Here is a 22,375-nt window from a genome sequence, read left to right on the forward strand (position 1 = left end):
AGTGCTCGAAACTGCTTCCTCCGCCCCCAGCAACCTGCAAACCAACCCATCAATAAAAGCTGAAAGAAGATTTAAGGGTGCCAGAATCTGAGTGGAGGGGAGACAGAAGGCACTGAGCTGAGAAGGTAAGATAAGGACTTTGCTCCCACTGGAAGTGCAGAGCACATCTGCTGATGGCAGCTGCTGTGCTTTGGCATGCTTCACATGTTGGAGCTATAGCCTGCCCTATGGATGTGGAGGATGCTTGCAGGAAGGATTGATCCTGCTGGGATTGCAGCCCTCTGGGCAGGAGGAGAGGTTTTTGGGTGGCTGTGTCACATGGGAAAGAGGGCTCCTAGTGCAGCACTGCTGCTGGAGCACGAAAGGTGAAATGTGATGCTGTATGGTTGACAGCTAAGATGAGAAAAGAAAGGGGCAGAAGACAGTGTTAGCAGTTTCATGGCAGCTGGGAGGTTTTTGCAGAAGTCTGGGAAGTTTATGGCAGTTGTCGGTAATAGCATGCAAATCCTTACGCTTAACAAAGCTTTAGTCAGCTATCAAGTGATCTTAGCTACTGACATGGTGCTTAACTCTTATGCCACAACATGTATAGCTGAACAAGGAAATTGCTTCAAGTCATGTTTTCGGCTGAAAAGGCCATCAGAGGTTGAATGCCTGCCTTCCTTCCTGCCCCTGCCTTACTGCATGTGTAAGGAGGTCTTCAGGCAAGAGTGACTTGCTCAGGACTGGTTCCTCAGCCAAGGTGTTTTCTGTGATGTGCTGTAATGGTTTGGTCCCTGTGGTTCTGTGGTATTGGTGCTTTGTGTGCCGGAGCTTCCGGCATCCTGTGAGACAGCCTTTGCACAGCCATGCTTCAAAGCTTGCTCCTTCACCTCTGATTCACACAGCAGCTGGAGCACTGAAATTGAATCTTGCTATGCTGGAAGTAAAAAAGAGAATCGGTTGTGGACTGTTTTTAGAGAAAACATTGCGAACAAAGAATTTCCTCAAGGAGCCCAGAGCAGCATTTGGTACTTCTGTGCGTCTTCGGGGGAGTGGTGGGAGAGAGGAGGCAGCATTGGGTGTGCTAGGGCCGAATTGTATTTCAGGGATCATTTACTATTTTCACTGATGGTAATTGATAGCTTTGTTTTTCAGATACGTAACTTGAAAATGGGACAAAGAAATTCTGATATTTCTTGGATAGCTTCAGAAGTAGAACTGCTTCTGGGATAGGTTGTGGCTCTGCTGTAACTCTGATTTTTGTCTCCCTTTTTCTTTGCCATCCAGTTTGCCTTATAGAAGTGTGGAACTTTGGAGTCAGGGTGAGACTTTCCAGAATGTCACCTCCACTGACTCAGGCATGAGCAGGCTCTGCCAGGTAGATATCTTACTTGGCAATTGCTTCTGCTCAGCAGCAACAAATGTAGCAAGGTATTAAAGTGCTTTTAATGCTCACTTGGAACAAGTTGATAAAATGTGATGGAAAGAAGCCAGAGATGAATCAGACGCAGCTTGTTGGAGGTACTGCAGCAGTTTGAGGTAGTTTGAGTGTTACCTATCAGACCGCTTCTCTCCTCTTGTAACTCAAAAGTACCACTGCCAGGCTGCAGAGAAGTGGAAATACTTTGCAAGGCCAGAGGTACATATTTCTCCTTTAGCTTCCTCTATATGGCCTCAATCAATATTGGTCTTTTTCATCTTGGAGTTTTTGGCAGGAAGGAGTGCTGGTGGTGGAAGGTGTCCCTCACCATGCTCTGAGCTCCTAAACATCAAAAGAGATGTTAAGTGCCAGAAGACTACTGAGCCTCTTTGTTTTTTATTTAATTTTGACTTGAAGAGTGGGTCTTAGGTGTAAACACTAAAGATAGTTCCACTAGTGGTCCCTGACCTGTCTTCATTGCTCTCATTTTCCCTCAAGTACTTAAAATCCTAAGTATTTTGTGCAAATGGTGTTTTCTCTGGGTCGTTCTCTTCCAAGTGCTGAGTAGTTCTGTCACCTTGCAGACATACTAGGATGAAAGTTGAGGAGGCTAATACAGAAAATACTGAATAAAAAAACCCCAGAGTGCTATAGTTGTGGTATTTGTTGTATCCCCACAACAAGGCCCAAGTAAAGGATAAAGGTTTCTTGAAAACTTGATTTACATAACATGCAAGGGATGGTTATCAGATCAGTCGGGTACTGAGGTGAACATGCCTGTGTAAATCTTATTTTTCATCACTTGTTTCTTTCCTTTTGCTCTGGTGTTCTGTCCTGTTCCATAATGTAGTGGAGTTCCTCTGAATTTCTTTGCCACTTCTGATCCATCTCTTTTTAAATCAAGTTTATTCCCTCACTCTCTTCCATCACTGATAAGTGTATTCAGTCTTGGCTGGGAATGAGGCATGAAATTTTCATCCTCTTCTAGTTCCTCGGAAAAGTTTATTTGGCAAATTAATGGACTTCCTTTATTCCCAAGAGATGCTTGTAAAGGGGAGAGATTTCTTCTCCCTTGAGCAGTGAATGTGAGGTGATTGCCAGAGCATTGCTCTTCTGAGCAGTTTATTTGTTTTTCTGTGTGGATGGATGCCCCCTCATTCCTCACCCTCACACTGCCCCCCCCCCCCAACTATTTTTAGAGCACTGATTAAGTGATAACCCTGAAGTACTCAGTAAGGTGTACATATGCCCAGACTTCGCAAAGATTTGGGCAGCGCTCTCCCCATGTGGGTGTGCCCTTTGAGCCTGTGCAGTGGATTTTTTAGGTGAGGCACAGCGTGCACAGAACTGTCCCCACTGTTTAAGTCCTAAGGTCCATTTGCCACGGCCAAGCGAGCTTGGACAGTGACAGTGAAGTCCTCAGGATTGTCACAGCACCTGGTACTAACCGGGGCTGACCCTACTGAGCATCCGAGATCTGATGGGGTCAGATGGCAGGGAGGCATTTAACTGCCCAGGGGACAGTCCCCACTGAGACTTGAATTCAGGTCCTTGGGATTCAGAGTCCAGAGTGCTCTCCCTCAGTGCCAGTTCGCTGTTGGGTTGGATATTCTGCACAGAGGACCAGCAAACTGTGCACTGAAGCTCTGATGAAAAATGTAACTGAGTTTTCCTCGGAAACTGCAGGAATCTCTTAGTCCATCCGTTCCTCTGTGCAATGTCACCAGTTTCCAGCTGGCATGGTTGAGGTGGCAAGGAGAAGATGGGTCATCATGGTGAAGTGACTGGATCAATACACATGGCTCACATGTAACTTCTGTGAGGCAAAAGTGTCCGGCAACAATAGGGTTGTGCTGGCCCAGAGGTTTTGGGTGACCTGAGTGCACAGCTGTAGGAGGAAAACCAACAGCCTCTACTGAAGCTGATGTTGCTGAGCTTCCTCACACAGAGCACTGTGTTCAGAGCTGGAGAAGTGAGACCTCCCGAGATACATTGTGATCTCCCTTCAGCTCTTCCAAGTCATGAGGTACATGTTTTGTGTTTCTGATAACATGCTGGAGAGTTTGGTATGGGGGCTTGACAAGTCTGGCCAACCTGACTTGCTGCCTCCCTGGAGGAACTCCCTCCCCTCTCGTGTGCACTCACTCAGTGCAGCTGCTGCTTCTGCCACTGTGCCGTGAAAGGCTTGTGACCCTTGCTGCTGACCTCTCTCCTTTGCTAGGAGGTTGATGCATCTCCAGCACAGCCTCTGTGTCTTCAGAAAAGTGGTACTTGCTTTCCCTGGCCAGTAGCTCAGCATTCAGTGGCCTTGGTGCGCTGTCATGCTGGGTTTGTATCATGTGTGCCACTGAACCATGTCAGTGGTCTGTGGGTGTGACTGGTGTAAAATGGATCCTTAGTGGCAGTTCCCAGTACCTTTGCAGTGTTCTTTTAGGAATAGTTTCTGGGTGATGTAAAAAGCTTGCTTAACATTAAGCTTGCAGTGGTCCTGTGCAGCTCTGATGTCATGCACGGGTGGAGACACATGAAGAGTTCTGTTTTGTTCTGTGCTCTATTTATCCTGACTGAGTAGCTCCTACCTGCAATAACCTACCAAGTGAATGGCTTTTGGAAATTCTAGGAAATGTTGGACTGTCAGCTGGGGCATAGTTTCTTTTGCAGTACAAAACTCTCAGAAGTATTTACAGAAAAGGTACAATCTATGAAGTCACAGAAGTCAGCAGTTGTGCAGAAGACCGCTCTCACTGGCTAGCCCTAAAGCACTAGGGTAAGTAATGGTTGTTTTGTTAAAAGTAGAATTACCTCCGTAGAAACCCGTGTTTGTGGATGGGTCCTTTTCAGTCTGAGTAGCCATGAGATGTGACCAGATTACCTTGCCATGCTGTTGACATTATGACTTTTTGGCATGGATGTCACAGCAGCTTTTAAAACCAGTTCTTTGTCCAGTTCCTTCCAATTTCATGGTGTCCTCAGCTGTTTTGTCTGTTCAAACCACTCATGTCTCAATTTATTTTTGGATATAGATCATGAATTAAGATTTCCAAAAGCTTCTCAGTCATTTTGACTTTGAATGAGAAATAGGCTCCAAGACACAGTAGCTTTAGCCATGTCTCTAAGGCATCTAAAGTAGAGAGATGATTTGGAAAATGACTTGTGTGGTAGTGAAGGGGTTAACGTAGATTTCTCATATATATTCAGTTCAAACCTTTTGCCTTATGAAACCTCCTTTAATATTGACACCCATGACTGTTAACAGAGCAGTGATGGTTTCTGTCTGCATCTCTGCATCATGACGGTATCTGTGGTCAGGTTAATATCTTACATGGGTGACTCATGTCCTTTGTAATCTAATACTGAAAAGACGTGGAGTGGTCATGGGCCAAAAAACAGTGTTGACCATGACACCTGATTTGTAAATGTAATTCCAGGTTGCATCTCTGCATCTCGAGATGCACAAGTGAGGTGCTGAAGTCCTCTGAAACACAGCTCTTCAAGCTTGAGTGGTTGGGGTGAATGCAGCTGTGACAGCATTGCTCTTCAGGCTCTGTTTGGGAGCAGGACTGTGAAGTTGTCATGCATCACAAGCACTTACACTCTCTCCTGATTTATGCATTGAGCACTGATTGTAATAATTCCGCAGTGATTCATGATCTTGTTGGAACAAGCTTACCATTACAAATGTCCTTATAAAGAAATTAAGTTTATTTAAGAAAGTTTATTTGACCTAGATCATCTTCTTGATTATTTTTTACTGTTAGCAGGCTGAACCTCCACCTCCTCTAGCTCACGGCTGGATTCAGAGGTGTTTTGGATGCTTGCTCTGTTGCAGGCTTTTCTTAACTGTCCTGTTGGACTCCGGTGTGCCTCCATAGCTCTTTACATCTCTTGCTAGTCAGCCTCTCCAGAGTCTCCTAAAGTTATGGCAGAATAGCAGCAGCAGTGTGAAATTCAGGCTGGCTTGTCAGTTTTGGGGTTGTCCCCAGGTTTTCTGGACAGGAATGCTTTTGTCCTGAAGTGGTGTAGTGTGTTAGAACAGCAGCACTGGGAGCATTTCTCTAGTTCATTGCTTTGCTACACAGTTGCTTGCGTTTGGAAGGGTATCTCTGCAGTCATAACTTTTAGGTTCTTAGTTCTCATAGGGAAGATTAAGTTCTGCAGAACCAGATTACAGAGATGAATTTTTCCTACATGCCAAGAGTGGGCAGATGTGTGAATTTTTCAGATTCTGTGTTAAAAAGAGTAATTTTTTCTTTTATCCCCATACAGTCAAAATGAAAGTGAACATTCAGAATCTGAGTACAGGTAATAAACTATCCCTTTCTACCTGGAACAGGACTGCTGGTTCTGCCAACTGACGTCTTTGAGAGAGCCTACAAAATTGTCAAGCTCTTCTCTTTTCATCCACTGACACTGTGCACCGAGACAGTTAGAGGTGCAGGCACACAAGCAAGCGAGGGAGACAGGAGAGGGAGGGTTTATTTTTCCTTCCTTTGCTTCCCAAGCAGCAGAAATTTTTTCTTGCTCCACATCCTTATTTCAACCCTGTTGAAGTTTTGATAGATGGAGTGTTCAGAAGGGGCTGGAAACTTTTCAGCTGGAAGGGGCACCTCAACGTTTGTCATCTAAAGAAGCTGGTCTCAGCTGCATGTGGCTCTGTGTCAAGCTGCTGTATCTGACCGGGACACTGGGGATAGGTGAAACAGTGACCATCAAGGGCTGCCGGCAGGGTCCTCCATTTAAAACAGCAAAATGGAATTCTTTCCAATGAAGTAAGGGTCAGAAATGCCAGGGCTGCTATTAGCTGACTCAGTCCTGCAAGAGATGATCAGAAAAGTGGTACTACCCAGAAGTAGGACACAAACATCATTAATAATTTATCGGTATATAGGAAAATACATTTAATGTCCTGCTGTGCAGTAAATGTATCTGCTACAGTATCACCAAAGGGTGATAAGATGCTCTACTTGTTCTTTTAATTCACCTCTCTTCACCTGTTAAAAAGAAGTTGCTTTTGTTCTTTATTGTCCGCGTAATCTAAGAGCTTTATCTCAAGTACTTGTATCTGCAGGGTTAGGAAGAGTGAATGGCAAATAGGAGCCTGCCTTGAGGATTACATATTGCCACCACGACATATTTAAAGGTATACCATGAACTTCACATTGCTGGCAATTAGTGAAAACTGTTATTTCTGAAACATGAAAATGTGATTAACTGGAGGCAGTCCGAAGGAGCATGCTGGCAGCCTCTCAGCACTTCTGTGCCTATCTCACTGCAATGTGTAGTTAATGGTACTAGACAGAGTTGTGGCATGACTGTGTTCAAGGGGTCACAACGGTGAGAGATGCCATGATTCAACCTGATGTAGCAAGGCAGCCTCGGCAGGAAGCCGCCGTCTTTATAAGAAGCGGAGTAACCACAACTGCCAGCGGCCTTAAAAGATTCCACTGTGGCTTTCATTATGAATAGTAGGCATAGCTGCTGAAAGCTTGGGTTAAAAAAAAAATTGATAGCAGCAGGAGACACCGGGCGAAGGAGGCGTGAGTTCTGTCTCCCAATAACAATAAAAATTTTTGGTTCGGCATCTGTCATGGTTGCTGTAAGACAGAAAAGGATCAAAGATCAAATAACTCCAAAACACCAATGAAGTTATTGTGGGGGTGGAGTGGGGAAAGAGGGAGGACCACTGTAATTGTGTATTTCAGTAGACATAGAGAGGATGGACTCTACAGTCTGCTGCTCATTTTATTGGATTAAAAGGCATCTCCCGTCAGTGGTTTTGGTCTGTTGCAGAAATCAGATGGGTTTGTTTTTGGTTTGAAATGCTTTCTGAAAATGATAGGCTGCATTAGCCCAACTCTGTTGAAATAATGTCTTAATCATTTGACTGCCACACAAATACATCTCACTTGCAGACCGACTTGGAATTTATATTGAAGCTGTTAAACTCCAAGTTTTGCAGTAATTTTTATTTTGTACAAGGGATGTGTTTTCTTCCTTGAGTGAATGCAAATCCCTGGAATTTACACACATCAGTCAAGGCTGAATCTATTCCAGTGTGATGTGTATTTTGTAGTGTAGGTAGATTATATTTATGCATAAAGCATCAGACGTGATTTTTGCAGTCTTTGGCTATGAAAACAATTGAGGCATATGAGCCAGGATTTTTGGCCAATGTTTTATTGTGAAACAAAGTGTCAGCTTTGCCTTCTCAACATCATTTATGTGCAAATGGTTTAAATTGCCAAAGATAAATTAAGAATTTTTTTGCCACGTTTTTTTCACTGCAGATCTGTTTCTCTACCACGATAGAGGCTTGGGTTTTGCCTTTAACCTGCTATATTATTCCACAAAAGAGGTGGTATTAATCAACTTTTCAAAGAAGTTTTCTTTGTTGGCTTTTCATTCTGCAGCCTATTAATCTCCTTTATTCTTTCTAGTCTTGGGTATCTTTTTCTGGTGTGTTACTTTGAATGCTTAAAAAGGTGCTGAGCATACATGGTACCGGATTCAGTCCTGCCTTTTTTTTCTTCAAATAAGTACCAACTTCTGTCTGGTTACTTCCAGTTTGCAGCTCTGAGCTGGGCTTACCTTGCTCCGTAGTGCTGGGTGCCTGGTTGCCAAAACTCAGTGCACTGTGCTGCTTCTGCTGTGCTTGTGGCTACTCTCTGGACTCTGATTGCCCCTCCTAGGGAGTCAGAAAAAGGGCAGCCTGCCCCTGCCACCCTTTGCTAACTTACCACAAGCTCAGCTGATGAATTGCGTAAGCACAGTGTGTGAAATCAGTGCAGAAGGGAAAGCACAGGGTCAGGGGGAGCTCAGGGTAAAAGCTGCTGCACATTTATAGTTTTGTTCTTACTTGGTGCTTCTTTTGTGTTGAAGGGAAATTTGACAAAACTTAGCAAACAGTTAATTCTGAACTTCGCTCATGTTAACCTGCTTTCTCAGGGGTCAGGAAAGTTCAGACCTGAGCTTAGTTTGGTCACTGCTGGGTTTGAATTTCAAGCATGGCATGTGGGTTGGGCGAAGGATGAATCCTCCAGCTGGGGAGGAAAGACCAAAGATACCGAATCTAGCTGGTCTTCACCTCATTTTGTAACTGAGTAACTAGAGTAGCTTCTTTATACATCGTACCTTGCTCTTGCCCAGTGTTCACGCATAACCTGTAGTTACAGGTGGTCTGTGTTACTGATGACTTGGTTAAATGTAGCTCTCACTTTCATAAAATGTCTTGATGTGTTACAGAGCTGATGCAGGCAGTCCCCTGTCTTGTGGTGTCTTTGTAGAGAATGTGAAATTCCCTTACATACATTGTTTATGTGGCTTTTTGTCTTACCATGTAATAAGTCTCTGGGAACCAGCATGAGTAAGAACCCCTTTCTCTTCCTCTTTGATACCTTTGCTGTGGTGATGAGAAAAATTGCTCAAGCTGGAGTTTTTGTCACATTAAGAGACTGTTATTAGCAACACATTTTCTGTGTGAGCTTTGTACTTTGGACTTGCTGATTTTGCCCAGACCTCTGTTTAATGTAGAACATAGTGCAAACCACTCATGCCTAGATATCTTCCGAACAGCGGGGATCATTGTAATTTGTGTGCTAAGAAGTGAATTTTGCAGCTGGCTTGGGTTTTGTCTTTTGAAGCGTTTCTGCCTTCTTGTGTTTGTAAATTTACCAGACACCGGAAGTGCCTAAACCCATGTTTTATTCTTTTTTTTTTTCTTTCCCTCCCCACTGGTACAGATCTGAAGCTGCTGGGCTAGAAAATTTCGATACTGCAGAGCAGTGCAAATATATAGAGGCCTGTGATACCATTGAATCTGTTACAGCAAATTAGTCTCTTAATGTCTGAATGGTAGAATTAAAAGTTCAGAGTGCTGTTTTGCATTGACTCCCAAGCCTCCTGAAAGCCACTAGAATCTTTCAGATTTCTCGATGGTGTGCTTCCCAGTCTTAAAGATGAGCTTTGAGAGCAATAGCACACATAAAACCTAACCACTTTAAGACAACTCCGGTTGGATGCATAACATCTGATAAGCCCAGCCTCCTCTGAAAATCCTGGCTGGCACTGCAGGTTATCTTAATTTTTTAATGTTCTTGGGTTTTGGATTTTTGTCTATAAACTGCAGCAGTTGACAAAGTTGAGACCAGAGGATTCACAGCAGTCTGAAAGAGCCCCACGGGGGAGGCAGGGATACACTGGGTAAAAAGGATTGGGTTTACTTTCTTGTTGCTGTGACACAAGTCAGGAGATGGGTAGTTGAGTGCAGAGACCTGAGGATGTTTATTTGGATCAGGGCCGATGAGAAATCAGCAGGGCCAAGAGGACTGATCTGGTTGAGAGATGGGGGAGTGTAAGTGGGTGTGGGAAATGGTGGTGTGGCAGGACAGACACACCACATGTTGTGGGGATCTTGCATTGTCACATCTGTACACATCCTCCAGTCAGAAGGAAGGGGTTTACAGTCCCTGTGCGCTGCTGGCTTGACTGAAGCAGGTGACAGCTGCCTATGAGAGCATGAGCCAGTGGTGTTTAGAAGTAGCAGGCACCCACAAGAGGTTGTTTTTCTTCTTAAGTGAAATTTGTCAGGTTCTCTGATAAACTTTTCTTTTGGCTGCTCCTGTCTACCTGTCCAGAACTTTCCATTTGGGTATTAAGCTTCAGAAGGCATTCAAGGGCTGTTTTGAGTTTGGGCTCAGAGATCTAGAACTTAAAAACAGGCTGATAGACGAAGATGAGATTTTTAGAAGTCCAGTGTGACTTCTTATAGCTGCCCTGATGTCTGAGGGCAGAAATAACACTGTATTTTAAGAGCCTGTGTTTGGATGCAAAAGGTGCAGTCCGTTTGCCAAATCCATTTGGCAAATCTGAGGACAGCCAGAAATACTAGTAAGGAAAAGTTCCTTAGGGGTGGATCTTTGAAGGTGTTTCGGTGGTGATGGTCACCGTCACGACTGAGAAGAACTAACTCAGTTCTGGACAGTTACCTTTTTGCCTTTTCTTGTGCTTTAGGATTCGGTACAAAGCTGTATTTTTGTCTTTTTTCAAACCTAATTCTGCTTTCCAGGTGCAGTCGAAGTGTGGGAACTCCAGTGCTGAATGTTAGGCACTCCCTTCTGAAGTGACTAAGAGTTAGGATGACAATGCTTGTGTGACTGTAGGGTTAAGACTGATTTAACACCCTGTCATGAATTACATTTCCCACTTTTCCTTTTTCAGTATCTTCTGCTCTGAAGGCAGGGATGTTAAACTTCGTATTGCTTGGTGACCATAAATATCTCTATTCTCAGTGTCTGGGTCTGCGATATGATAGCCAGTTAACAGTGGTGTTATTTTAAAATTATCTATATTGCCTAAAAGACAAAATGAACCCTGAATGACCCTCTCAGGTGGTGCCTGGTGGGTGTTACGAAGTAAATTGCAGTTGCGTCTTCCTGTTTAGGGCTGTTTCCTGTTTGAATGTGGTAGGGTTGCAGCAAGAGACTTCTTGACTTTTTTGTTGGTTTATAGATCCTGAAGAGTGGAAATCTCAGGTAATTTTGAGAATGGCAAGAACACAGGAGAGAGACAGAGCATCCCTTGTGCAGTATGTGGAATACAGTTTAGAAGCTCAGAGTGATGTTTCCAGGTACTTGGATTGTGATTGCCTTAAAGTATTAATGAAAAAAATAAAGGAATCTGCTTTTCTGATGAGAAATGATTGAAATGAAAGGAGTGTGTTCAGGAGATGATACCTTAGAACCTTTAGAAAAGCCTGGAAAAATTGGATCTTTCCAAATACATTCCTTTTTCCTAGGCATTTAGAAAATTTAAGATGCACATAGTGTGTGTTAATTTTTATAAAGCAGGACATCTTGGATAATGTGAGCCGTAGCTTGTCTTTTCTTCCTTTTCTTTGGCTCTTCTCAGTTTCTTGCTTCAGATCATCTATTTCCTTAATGATGCTCAGACTCTTCTTACTGCTCCAGCCCTCTTCCCCAAGGTCATTCTCAAATCATCCATTTTCTCATGACTAGGGATGAACAAACCTGTAGATGCATCTGAGGGACAAAAAGAAGAATGAAGTAACTCCAAACCACCCAAACACTGCAGTGCCACATGTGTTTTTTCCCAGGAAAAATTTGAGAGACTGAGCTTAAGATGGCACATGTTAGTTATGTTTCTTTGTGTTTCTTTGGAAGATGCTCAGATACTGTAGAACAAAGGACCTGAAATAATTCCGTTTGTTTAAATACACTTGTACCTTTTAAAGCATTTTGCTTTCTTTATGGTTGGTGGACTTGAGATTGTTCTATAGCTGCTTGATCTCTTTTCCTGCCTGGGGCAAACATCTTAAATGTACTAACAATGCATGTAACCATGTTTGAAACTCATACATTTTTTTCTTATTAGGAACATCCATACACCAAGAAGGAGCACCAGAATATTGTAAGAGAGGCTTTCTTCTTAGAACCTTGGCATATGCAGTTGTGAAACCCATTATAAAATAATCACCTAAAATTTCTGTGACAAAGATTTGGCTCCTTAATGCCAAAGCATTTCCTGGATTTAGTTGTATTTGTCAAGACAGTGGCATTTGTTTTGATTTCAAAGCAGCTCAGTTTTTAGCTGGAAGAAGTCTGAAGCTGTATTTTTGATTCAGGATGAGAACCTGGAAAGCTGGCAATGCATTCTTTCTTCTGTGGCAGGTGTCCGATAGAAAACTGCTGAACTGCTCAACTCTTCGGTACCTCGCTGTGTGCCTTAGTAATTTGAAATGCTAATGCTCTGGAAATTATTGCTTTGAAAATTAACTAAATTTGGAGATTATTGCATGAAGGTGGTCTGATGCTGACTCTATCTCTGTTATGTAAATATCTAATACAATATTTATATAATATAATGTATACAAATTATATATGTTTAGTGCTTCATATTTTAAAAATATTTTAGCAATGTTGGATACTATCTAGAAGAGAAGGATTTTTAATTTTTAGAATTCAAAATTATACTTTTGAGAGCAGCTTAGAATTTCTTCTTGATATATTTTATGTTTTGGTTTTCAGAAATCATCATACATTAGTTGTGGTTCTTTTTATTCCCAGCCACTACTGGAGGACTCGATAAATACTTTAGGGCTGGGAGGTGATGAATGAGAACTGGAAAATAAGTTCAAAGAAGCAGCAGGAGTCAAGCAGAGTAAAGGGAACCATAAAATATGCAACAGATCCTGATCTGGTAATATTAAAGAAACATACATCTTGTGTCATGTAGTGTGACTTAATATTTTAAAAGGGATTTGAAGTACAGAATTGCAGAATCTTGAAATTACCAGATTTAGGCTTCTTTCACCTAACTATGTGCTGAAGGCCACATCTACACAAGTAGAAGATGGAAAAGATGGGAGCAGTTGTTATGGCAGGACCTTATGACCCCTTGAGAGTTGGAGTACGTTTTGGTGTGCAGCTGGAGAGAGGCTTCTGGTGTAGATTCCTCCAGAAGCAACCTGGTTTATATGCACCATGGCTCTCCCAGGAACCAGGGTAAGCTGATAGTCCCAGTCAGTGTGTTGGTACAGAGGTGGCCTCCGTGTTGTAAGGTATTTCCAGAGAGGAACACATCTGCAGGGGCAGTTCAGCTTTTCTGTCAGTCTTCTTTTGAAACCTAGGGGTCACTAAACTATTTAGGACAGTTTGACATCTGGAGTTTGTGTGAAGTAGAGCTCATCTGCTTGAAGAATAGTGGAAGATTGTTCCTTTTGCTGCAGACTTTGTGGTCCTGCAATCTAACTCTTGGTTACTGCTTTGACAGAAGATTTATTGTACACTAAATTTGTTGAAGTTCAGAGCAGTCCCAAATTCACTTAATAATGCTTCTTCCCCATCTTAAAAAGGTAAGAGGTCTCATTTTATTTATTTACTCTGCACTTGGCTTGTGAAGTGCTTGTTTCTATCTGGTGTCCTTTTTTGGCCTGGATGTTCCTCAGGGCACAAGGATGAATCATTCATCTCTGCAGAGAGTGAGACACTTCAGATTTTTAATGAATAATATTGTGGCAGAACTTGTGCTGTGTTTTTTTCCTGGGGAATTGCTGCTGCATAGATCAGTCAAATAGGATGTAGCTGTATAAAAAACTGAATCGCCCCTTGCTGTGTTCTGGAAGATGTCATTGGGAGTCACAGTGTAACATGCCATGTGAATGCTGTCCATTTAGGATGTAATCTTACAAAGGACTGTTGGCCCAGCTCCCCTCACTTAGGGGCTCTGACCCTTTTGCTACTTGGAGGGTCAGTTAATGTAATTCTTTACTTTTCCCATAGCTTACAAGCAGGGTGTGTTGCCTTAAAATAAATAGATAATTAGAGCTTTAGTTGTGTTTTATAATTTGAGTATCTTGTTTATTGTGTCATGATCACTTGGATTCTCTTGCCAGTCTGATAAATGAGCTGTAGAATTGTATAATTGTTGGCTTTCACCGTAATTCCTGTGTTATTTGTGCCTTGGGCCAAAGGGCTAGGGAAAGAAAATAACAGTCATGAAGGGTTTAAAATAATTGGACTTAAGTCAAACCCCAAACAGCTAATGTTCAAAGGCTACTGGAATAGGAATATGTTTGAGGATTTAAAATGCATAGGCTTCCAGCGTGGCTAGGTACCTTTAATTTCTGTAAAAGTACCTTAACATTCAGTTATATATTACATGCAGATTACTACTTTTTGTGTGCTGCGTGCAGGTTTTTCTAGTGTGAAGGAGATTGATTGCCCAGGTGGATTAATGCCTCTCACATCTGCAAGTCTTAGTTCAGATCAAAAGTTAAATAAGCCATACGTGTTTAGAGCAGACGTGTGCACCTCATAAATGCTGCTGCACAGCCTGGCCTGGTTTGAGAATTAAGAGCTTTTGGGTTTTTTTGTAGGAAGGATTCAGGGCTAAAATATTAGTGTTTCATAAGCAGTACAGAGTTAGCCTCAATTATTGCTGTTTTTTAATTATTATTCGGATTAATCCCTAAATCATTCTCACTGGAAAATTTTCAAACTATTTTTAGATTTTAATGTTTAAAATTTTTTTTAACATGTATGCTACAATTTTGAAGTTTTATAGCCACAGGATTTGAAAGACTAGCGTTGTCTGGCATTTCTCCATCTAGTCCAGCTGTCTTCAGAGGGAGGAACTGAGTAGGTTGTCAAAGTGTGATATGGTTCCTTTGTGAAATCCATCAGAGAGGAGAGAAATGGGCAATAGCCATGGTGAGGGCTTTGTTCTGTGAGTACTTCATCTTGATCTCCTAAAGTTCTCTCTTCTTCCAGGGTTTTGTGCTTTTTGTGCCAGGTTTCCTGAGGATGTTCAGACATGGCAAGCCTGGAATTATTACTGCCTTCTCAGGAGCAACTGGGGGGAGCATGAGCTCCTGTTGCATCTTTCTCAGGTGTCTGTGCTACTTTGAGAGATGTCCTTCTGCAAAAATGCCTGACACAGGCTTTGACCTGAGGGTCTCTGACTGCAGGAATGGACTCTGAGCCTCCTCTGGGAAGGCAGGAACAGTCTCCTCATCTTTTAGTCATAATGTGTGACAGATAGGCTTTCTGAGACCCGGTAAGACCACCAGTGAGTGTGGGATCGGGCCTTTCAGGTGCTTATTTGACATGGCTTACTGGAAATACAGATGAACAAATACAAAGATTAAAGCAAGCAGTGAGCTGCAGGTATGGACACTTCAGCAAACACAGCCGAGAAAAATCAATTTTTCACAAATGAAAGAGGAGGGAAAAAATCAATAGGGAAAAGACTGTTATTTTCAATTTAAAGCCAGAGGAGTTAAGGTTTGATCTCAGAGTTCATGCATTCCTGTTCTCATTCACATGTTGCATGGCTCTGGTATTGGGAGAACCGTAGACTATGTTGTATAGAGATCATTAAAAATAAATGGCTGAAAGAATGTGAAATGCTCCCCATCCTTATTTATTTATTTACTTGTCGGCCTGCAGACATTTCTCCCTCTGGAGTTAACTCTTGTGGATGCCAGGTCCCTGTATGGAGTATTGGAATGCATCGAGCTTCCTGGGCCGTGAAGTCCACCAGCCTTTTTCTCATGCATGTTTTGACAATATTTAAAGCACACAAATCAGGCTGTAGTTACTGATCTGTGTTTGTTTCTTTTAAACAGCCTGTGATTCCATCTGGCTACCTGATGGTGCAAGTTCCCCACAAAAACATGACCAACATTTTAAGTAGAAATACAGAATTCAACTTTGCGGTGCTGTCTGCATGAGGTCTGGTAAATATGACAGGAGTGGACAGAACCAGGTGGGATGCAGAGAACCCTCTTGTGTTATCTTGGTGCAGCCTGCTGTAATGGCAGGGCAGAGTGCCAGTTTTTGATGTTAAAAACAGAAGCAAAACAGAATTTTCGTCTGATTCCTATAGCTAGATTCTACATTGCCAAACACATGTCTACTAGTATTAACTCTGTGAGGTCCGTGCTGCCTTGTAAATGCCCTTGGCCTAGAGTTGGGAGACAAACATGTGCACTGATGCAGACTTTTTCTTCACTAATGCTCTCTTGGCTTGCAAAGAGGTGCTTGCTAGGTCTTGTCTTCTCTGGCAGCTCAGAAAAGCAAGAAGTGATCATTAGGAAGGTACAGCCAAGTTCATGAGTGATTGTAAAACTGCACATCTCTATCTCTTTTCAATCTGTGGTAATTACTTCTAGTATATATTTTTCTAGTATATTTCTTCTAGTATATATTTTTTGACTTAATTAGATTAATATCTACTGTGTATCACTGCAGCTATGCCAGTGCAAAAGTCTGTTGGGAGAAGCACCCACACTCACTAAAAGCCTAGAGGTTCTGTAAAGGTGGACAGCAGAAATAACAGTCCGTCTTGGCTTGTGTTACTTAATTTCTTTGCAAGTGCCTCTTACTGCTTGGGTGCAAGTGTACCAAGAGCAGTTCTACTGAGTAACGTTTAAGTTCATGTATTTATTTATGTGTGTCTGTATGTACATACGTGTGCATATGTATATATATTTCTATGTATTCATACATGAATATGTGTCGTGTGTGTATTATGTTGATACAAAATAGAACAGAAAGGGAAGGTGACCTAGGTTTATTTCATTTAACACCTGATGGAGGCACTGTGCTCCGGTGCAGGCAGCACAGTGTTCCTGCTGTGCTCAAGGGAAAGCTAAAAAGCCCTTCTAGATCTTGGGTGGCTGTGAATACATCCAGATATGCCTGTCTCCGTGTACATTGTCTGTAGGGAGAGTCTAGGCATACCTCAGGTCTCTATCTGGGTACTTTGATTAGATGCCTAACACTAGGGGGAGATTTTTCGAATTGTCTGAATGACTGAGACAACTAAATTTGACTCTAGCTCGCAGTGGGATGCATCTGAATGGCTGATACACTCTGAACAGTGCCTCTTAAGCTAGTACAGAAGGACTTTTGAACTAAACCAGTAAGAAGCAGTCAAATTGCAAGCTAATTACCATATGAAAGCATGTTCCCATGGTCCAGGAGCTTCGTCAAAAATCTGATACCCCAATGCCACCCCACCATAGGTTACTCCGTATACAAGTGTGTATTTGAGTGTGTTATCCTTCCCTAATGGGAATATTGGATCTGAAGGATGAGCAACCACTGGCTGGTGCAGTTTCAGCAGCAGTGGGCAGCATCTTCAGTGGTGGAGGTTGGAGGAGGAGATGTGCTTGAAACCTCCGTTGTCTATGCATTGTGTCACTGTGTGGAGAGTGGTGGGAAATCAGAGTCCTGTGTTTCTCTCCCTACCTTGTCAGTTTTTTGAGACTGTGCAAATTTTTTGTCCCTGCAACTTCTGATACCAAGTGAAGCTGATGCATCTGAAGCAGAAGAGTTGTTGCAGGAAGACTCCTTGTCATGTGGTTTGACAAAAAGTTGTGTTACCATTCTGAAACTTTTTTTGGCTGGGTCAGAAGAAAGACAAGAGAGACAAACAGAGGAGAAAAAGAATCATAGTTTTTTATGTTGGAAAAGACCTCTAGCATCCTCGAGTCCAACTGTTATTCCTCAGAGTTACTCAGACTTAAATTTTTTAGGGAATTCTTACAATCATTATGTACCTATGCACTGACATGAAAAACAGCCAAAGAAGTTGAAAGAAACCAAGATGCTTGATAGCTGGAGAGCAGAAAGTATAGAAGGGTGCTGGATCCAGAATGCTGCTCCAGTTGTAGGTGAGGTTAATAGTGGAGAACATGAAACTAGCCCAAGGTTTAAAAGCAATCCCAAGCTCTGACTGTCTGCTGTCAGGTGGGGATTGAAGAAAGTAGGAACATCTCTGGGATGGTATGGATCTTTCTTACTGCAGAGTTTGACTCCTTCCACTGAGGTTTCTGTAGTTGCCAACAATTCAAAGTACTTTCAAAAAGTTGTCCTTCAAGTAAAACAGAAACCTGCATGGAGGGAGGGCTGCTGTGCTCCTGCACAGCTGCAGCATGGATACAGTAGATGTTATTTCCTTTTTCTGTCTTGCTACTGGTTTGCTGAAATCCAGAATAGCCGTAAATTTTGATAAAATGGAAGTACTCCTACAAGTCCTATCACAATTTTATTATGCTTATAAATAAAAGACATTGCCAGATATGTATATTGTAAAAGTAAGGAAAGCATAAGCATTACAGACAAGTAACTTGAAATTTTGCGTTTTTCTGAATTTTTTCATCCCCTTGTTTCTTTGAACATATTTTTTACATTTTTCCATATCTGACTCATTTTCTTACTAGTGTCTTACATTTTTCTAATGGTTTCTTTTTATGGCTTACTTACCTTTTTGTGTCTCTTTCCATTCTCATGAATATACATATGCAAGATGCTCTTGCTATTTAAAAACATTTAAAATCAATAGATACAGCTTGTCTAGATGACTTCATTTTACTTCCTGATTGTAGTTAACTCACTCAGCTTTCTGATCCAACAATTTCTGTAAAAGTAGAAGCAGGACAAAACCTCCTACTACACTCAATGAAACAACTACAGCTAAAAGGCCATTGTTTCATCAGAGAAGTATTTGGAATTTTCTTAAAATACTGCAAATTTTCCATACTGAGAGAGTGATAAAAGTGTACACCCTTTTTCTGTATTTCTTCTCTCCATTGCTCTCTCTGTTCTTCCTCCTTTTGCCTACCATTTTTTACTTTGTTCTTTCTCATGTTTATCCTTCTAATGCTCTTTTCCTTTACTTTGACCTTTTCCTTCCTCGAGAGCTAGTTGTACTGCTGCTTTTCTTCCTCTCCCTAAAGGTAACTGCTGCCACTTGCCATCTCACTCTGTTTCCCTCTCTTAGTGGAAGACTTGGAGGAGACTCTGCTCCTGTGCAGCTGTATTCTGTGTTGCATGGTTGATGTGTTTGGTCTATTCATGGTGAAAGTTTGTGAGTGCTGAAATCCTGTTGAAAATCAGTGTATCCTTAAGTACTGATGAAATTACTGCCACAGTGGCTGTTCTTGGAGCTTCAGAGAAGGATCTGGTCTAGTTGCAGAGCAAGACAAGGCCACCTGGTATCTGACGGAGGTGGTAATCCAAGGTATGCATGGAGCTGGACCTCAGTGAGGAATTCAGCAGCTTTCTTCAGTGAATGTCCAAGTGCATGAAACAGCTCTGGGAAAGTGGGACGTGACTGGTCACACTGTCCCATGCTTTTTGGTACCTTCTGGAAGAGTGTACCTCTTATTCCTGACTGGGAAAAACTGAGTGTAGATTTTGATCACATTGACCTGGGAAGAGTGGCTTAGTCCTTTCTGCAGCTTCTAATGGGTGTGTAGAGTGGTGCCAACCCCCTATTGCTGCTGCTCTGTTTTAGCCTAGAAGAATGCAACATTGTCAGCTCTTCTCAAGTATATAATGTTTGTTCTTTGTATGTGGCAACCACAGATCTGGTACCTTGTGCAGAGGATTTGGTTTTAAGATCAGCCTCTTTTTGATGCACTAGCAGTTTGCTGATTCTGTTCAGCTCTTAAAAGTGTGGGTGAAAGCTTTGATCCTGCTGTAAAGTGCCTCTCTCTTCCCATGCATAAAATCTCCATCATGGTCTTCTAGGTGCTGGAGCTTGAGGACCTGTGAGCTTGGAGCTCCAGTGGGGGATGTGTGGACACTGCTGTTTACGGGATCTGGTCTTCAGGTCTGTTTGTATGTGCCAAATATTGCCTAGCTTCCACAAACTGAATACCTGTGCCTTCTAAACATCAGAGTTTATGGGACATTTTTGTTTGTGGTTCTGATATTAGAAGGTAGTTGGTATGAACAGCTAGCTGGTGGTGAAAAGTCATTGAGACTAAGTCAAAGTGAAGCAATTTGTTCTGTTGTTTGAAAGGTACTTCTTTGCAAGAAGTGAAGGGTGGACAGGAATTAAAAAAGAAAGCTTTTAAAGTAAAGCTGAGATAAGCACTATCAGTGAAAGGACCTTAAAAAGGTTGCAGCTAGCAGTCGTAAAGATAGGACATGTATGGAAGTGATTGTAGATAATGGTTTACCTTGAGCTTCCCATTTCTTTTTATATTGTTACAGTAAAGGTTTTTGGTCATATTAAGTAGCTGAAAATTCATATTTTTTATCATCTTGCATTAAATATGTCCACTGGAAATCCCTGTTATTAGTAATTGATAAATCTCAGCTGTAAAATCATGTTCTGGGCAGAAACTTAGCATAGAATACCTCAACAAAAATAAAGTCACTTCAGGTATAAATGGCTTGCTACCTGTAGAAAACAAGTTAACAGGGCTGGAGAAGATGCCTACTACTGCAAGGAAGTCAGCTATATAACAGAAATGGTGTATTGTCCAGAAAAGGAAGTAATAGTCTGTATGAGTAGAGTTAAGGTGTTGCTCAGTAATACTGCTAACTTTGGATTACCTCGGAGGGATTCGTTTTCTTAAAGTGTTGTCTGTAGAGACTCTGCCAAACTATTCCTAGATCAGCATAGGACTGTGTGTCAGTGGCTTAGCAAGCAAGTCCAGGGTGCTGCCTCTCTCTTGTGCTGGACCTACAAACAAATCTTGGAGGTTTCATTGTAATTTTCACTTCTTTTGTCTCTATAAACAAAAATGTAATTTAAATACACCTTTTGTACTGCCCTCTGAGAGACACCATGCATGTATAAATTTGAACATGTTCACTCATATGAAAGCAAAGTACTGAAACTTATCATAGCATATCCTAACTCTTGTCTCTGATTGTCTGGTCTTTGTTAGAGTGCCTGTTGGCATCATATCTGACAATTAAATAGCACTTTTGGGTTAATTTAATTTTCTTTTGAAGCATGTCTGTAAAGTAAAGAGAGAGAGTGTTGAGAAATAAAATTCTCCTGTTGACTCTTCATCTCCTTTTTTATGGAGAGTTCTCTTTATGTTGCATTCACTGTTCCGGGAGTACAGTTACACAAAGGATTGATCCCACTGAAGTTTAATGTGAAAATGTGTAGATCTCTGTCAGCAGTACATGACTCCTGAGACAATTCCAGAATTGTAGGAAAAATCAAATTATTATGGGCCAGAGAACATCATTCTACTAGCTCTTGCTAATGAGTTCCTGACATCTCTGTCTTGATACACCAATCTAAAGTGTTGTCCCACGTGATTTCAAAATTTCATGTCATTAATGAAGAAGGTAAAGCATTTTGGAAGGCTTTTCAGTTCTGCAGTAACAGCAGTTTGCATGTTCTCTCATTTGTTCACCAGATACTGTTTAGGTGACACAGACTTAGCAAACCCTGCACCTTGCTGTGCTAGAAGCAGTGGTCTCCATGTCCCCTTCTCTCTCTGCACTGCCTTCCAAGTGTTGGTTCTAGTACTGATTTTGCCTCTGGGCAAGCAGATTCAGTTCACTAATCTGGCTGAAAACTAATTAATAAAAAAAGTCAATTGTAGAGTTGCCTGTTTGGTGACCTTGGTTCTCCAAAGCATTCAGATGAACATCAGAAATGGTGAACCTCTCGTGAACCACGAGTCGATGATGTCAAGTTGAGAGTGGAGATGGGGGAAGCAGAAGCTGCTGGCATCATGCTTTTAGTGTGTTCTTCTGTTGTGATAAATTGTGCCCTTCACCAAAACCATGATTATCTTCTGGTGGAGTTGCTGCTATGTTGCACAGCTGAGGAAGCTGTGGCTGCACAAAGGGTTTCCTGACGGTACAGCGTGAAAGACTGAGCTGCTGTTGGGGGACTGCCTTGTGCTGCATCTGGATTATTCCTTTCAAGGATATTGCACTCCTTGATGTGCTTTGATTTTTGATTTCATAGAAAGAAATTAACTGTGAATTAAGGCATGCAACAAGTAAAAGAAATAATTAAATCATAGTTATTTTTCTGAAGTACAGCTTTTATCTGTTAGATACATCTCAGTCTATGTCAAAATCTTGAAACTTCTACTGCCGCAGTCAAAGCTTGGGTTTGGGTAAATTGCATTACAACAGTGATTTTAATAAGGGACCTGATGCTTGGAAACAATTGAGTAAACCTTTGCTGGTCTCTGAAACAGCCCATGTTCCCAACTTCAGTGGGTGTCTTGGGCACCTCACACAATCAAATCAGCGTATTTGTGTATGGAAGAAGGAAATACTAGGTCTGTAGCATTACTGATTCATTATCTTGAAGGATTAGTTGCAAGTTTGATACTAAAAATTTGAGCTAGACTAAGGTGGCTTTTTTCCTCCCCTAGCTTGGGCTATACTTACGCAGGGTAGTTGTAAATTTCAAACTTTTTTTTCTCTTATTTTTAGTGACAGCCAATATGTGAAACTCTGCCATACCTTCCTTAATACTTTTAGGCCTTGTCAGTGTAATAATTAACTTAAATTGCCTGTGTTTTTCAATTCAAAATCTATGAGAGTGAAACTGGCTTTGTATTTTATGAATAGTAGTATAACACTGAATTTGGATTGTTAAGCCATCTTAGGCAACATGTATTTATCCTTCCTCGTTCCATCCCTACCCCGAAGAATGTGGGTTAAAAGTTAAAAC

The 22,375-nt window shown here is 41.8% G+C and overlaps 1 protein-coding gene across 9 annotated transcripts in view; it reads left to right on the forward strand.

Annotated features, from left to right (window-relative positions):
* Window positions 1-22,375, forward strand: part of KLF12 (KLF transcription factor 12) — a 253,225-nt gene that overhangs the window by 24,173 nt on the left and 206,677 nt on the right. The window contains exons 1-2 of one of the 9 annotated variants that reach the window (XM_071550044.1): window positions 1,315-1,360; window positions 4,064-4,169. The exons of 6 other annotated variants lie outside the window; for them this stretch is intronic. The gene's annotated coding sequence lies outside the window, so the exon portion shown is untranslated. Of the gene's footprint in view, window positions 1-108; window positions 126-1,314; window positions 1,361-4,063; window positions 4,170-19,401; window positions 19,541-22,375 lie in introns of those variants that run through there. 2 more of the 9 variants (XM_071550063.1, XM_071550050.1) reach the window with 2 other exon arrangements.

Source organism: Pithys albifrons, chromosome 1 (genome assembly GCF_047495875.1).
Source record: "Pithys albifrons albifrons isolate INPA30051 chromosome 1, PitAlb_v1, whole genome shotgun sequence".
NCBI lineage: Eukaryota > Metazoa > Chordata > Aves > Passeriformes > Thamnophilidae > Pithys > Pithys albifrons.